The following is a 2,899-nucleotide window of genomic DNA, read 5'->3' as shown; positions in this document are numbered from 1 at the left end:
GGGGCGGAACCGGAAGCCGCGGAGGAGGCTGAGGAGGGGGAGGGAAACGTGTGTGTCGTGCTCGGCGCCATGTTGGGTGGGCGCCATGTTGGGTGGGCGGGGCTGCCTGTGTGAGGGCAGCGTCATTCAGCGTCACCCCCTCTCCCGCCCGTGCAGATTGGGGGCGGGCTGCTGCGGGGAGGGGGGGCCGGCTTTGGGAGCCCGCCCCCAGCATCTTCTGCTGTCTCGCATGTGGTGCGCATGCGCGTCCAAGTGTGTGTGTGTGTGTGTGTGTGTGTGTGTGTGCGCGTCCAAGTGTGTGTGTGTGTGTCCCCAAGTGTGTGTGTGTGCGCGCGCGTCCAAGTGTGTGTGTGTGTGTCCAAGTGTGTGTGTGTGTGTGTCCAAGTGTGTGTGTGTGCGCGCGTCCAAGTGTGTGTGTGTGTGTGTCCAAGTGTGTGTGTGTGTGTGTGCGCGCGCGTCCAAATGTGTGTGTGCGCGTGCGTCCAAATGTGTGTGTGTGTGTGCGTCCAAGTGTGTGTGTGTGTGTGTGTGTGCGTCCAAGTGTGTGTGTGTGTGTGTCCAAGTGTGTGTGTGTGCGTCCAAGTGTGTGTGTGTGTGTGTGTGTGTGTCCTAGTGTGTATGCGTGTGTCTGTGTGCGTCCAAGTGTGTGTGTGTGTGTGTGTGTGTGCGTCCAAGTGTGTGTGTGTGCGTCCAAGTGTGTGTGTGTGCGCGCGCGTCCAAGTGTGTATGCGTGTGTGTGTGTCCAAGTGTGTGTGTGTGTGCGCGCGCGCGTGCGCGTCCAAGTGTGTGTGTGTGTGCGCGCGCGCGCGTCCAAGTGTGTGTGTGTGTGTGTGTGTGTGTGCGTCCAAGTGTGTATGCGTGTGTGTGTGCGTCCAAGTGTGTATGCGTGTGTGTGTGTGCGTCCAAGTGTGTATGTGTGTGTGTGCGTCCAAGTGTGTGTGTGTGTGTGTGTGTGTGCGCGCGTCCAAGTGTGTATGCGTATGTGTGTGTGTGCGTGCGTCCAAGTGTGTATGCATGTGTGTGTGTGTGTCCAAGTGTGTGTGTGTGTGCGTGTGCGTCCAAGTGTGTATGCGTGTGTGTGTGTCCAAGTGTGTGTGTGTGCGCGTCCATGTGTGTGTGTGTGCCTGTGTGTGTGTGTTTGTGTGCGTCCAAGTGTGTGTGTGTGTGTGTGCGTCCAAGTGTGTATGCGTGTGTGTGTGTGTGTGTCCAAGTGTGTGTGTCCAAGTGTGTGTGTGTGTGTGTGTGTGTGCGTGTGTGTGCGCGTGTGCGTGCTGTTAACACAAATCTGAGCTGTCTGCACTGGCCCTTTTGCGAAAAAGCTTTGTGCAAGAGAGCGGGAGCAGCACAGTATTTCTGCAAGAACACTGACAATCTTACATGAGCTCGTCAGTGCTTTTGCGGAAATTCAAGCAGCCAGTGTAGACAGCTGGCAAGTTTTTCTGCAAAAGCAGCTGCCAGTCTAGACACAGTCTAACTGCAGTGTAGGAGCATAAGCTTTCGTGGGCAAAGACCCACTTTGTCAGACATGCATCTGACGAAGTGGGTCTTTGCCCACGAAAGCTTATGCTCCAACACTTCGGTTAGTCTATAAGGTGCCACAGGACTCCTCGTCGCTTTTCCTGGTAAAGGCTCCCTCTGGAGTTCAAACAGCTCCCTTTGATTCTCCTCTTTCCCTCATCAATCATCCCTCGGGTTAATAGATCCCAATGTCGCCTAGGAGCTAACCTCTGTACAAACTCTGCTTTGAACACTGCGGCATGGCAGGCAGCTGTGCCATTTACAGTGGGAAACATCCCTGCTACAGCAACTTTTCAGGTCTGTCATTAAGTCCGTTTTGCTGAATAAAATGTTCCTATTATATTTGTGTGGCTAATAGAATTTAAGAACTGCTTCGTCTATTTCAGCTTGATTTCTGACATCAGCCAGCTGAATCTCCCCAGGCAATGCCCTCTACCCTTCTCCACTCATATGCTCCCATAAAAATCGGGCTGTGTCCTCCTCTCGACTGATAGAAGAAGACACGTTGCTTAATTTTGACACAGTCTAGTGCTGTCTGTCTGATGGGTGGACCTAGTGTTTTCCCCATAGCTCTCACCTGGTTAGGCCTGTAAGGTTTTATTTTGTTCTGGGTTTCAGTTGGTCTATTAATGCCATGGTCTACCACAGCTGTGGTAATGGGTGCCCTAGATGAGCATCTCTCCCCCCCCCTCCCGTCCCCAATTCCTTTTAGACCTGCTGCTGCTTTTACCTCCCATAATTCTGTTTCACCTACAAACTCCTCCTCAGACCCATAGCCCCTTCAGGGATCTGCATTCATAGCTGACATGACTCCTTGGGCCTTTTTTTTTCTTTTAAGCAGTTAATTTTATGATCATATGAAGAATGAGTTACGCAGCGTTCTTCTGTCCTCCTTCCTTCAGTTAATTCATGTACAGCAGCGTTTGATTCTTCTACTTGTTTGGGTAATACAAATGTCTTTATCCTTTCTATTAAAGAGCACCATCCATTCTTGCATTTGCAGTTCTAACTGATCAATCTGCAGATTTCAATTGAAGTTTTGAGATGCCAACGCATTCTTTTGGAGATTTAATGTCTCATTTTCAGTTTCCTCTTGTACCACCACTTCTTTTACGTGGGAGTTTTGTTTTCGCCTTTACAATGTCTGCGTAATTTCCTAGACACCATAATTAGACCATAAATTGAAGCTCACTTTCAAAGCTTTTTACTTGGGGCAGGCTTGGAGGTTACAAAACACCAAGGCAGAAGAAAATCAGAGGGGTAGCCGTGTTAGTCTGAATTTGCATAAACAATGAGAAATCCTGTGGCACCTTTTAGACTGACAGATTTATTGGAGCATAAGCTTTTGTGGCCAAAGACCCACTTTGTCAGATGCATGTCT

The sequence above is a fragment of the Pelodiscus sinensis genome, chromosome 2 (assembly GCF_049634645.1).
Source record: "Pelodiscus sinensis isolate JC-2024 chromosome 2, ASM4963464v1, whole genome shotgun sequence".
Taxonomy (NCBI): domain Eukaryota; kingdom Metazoa; phylum Chordata; order Testudines; family Trionychidae; genus Pelodiscus; species Pelodiscus sinensis.
The sequence above is the reverse complement of the archived record's forward strand: the minus strand, read 5'-3'. Positions refer to the sequence as shown.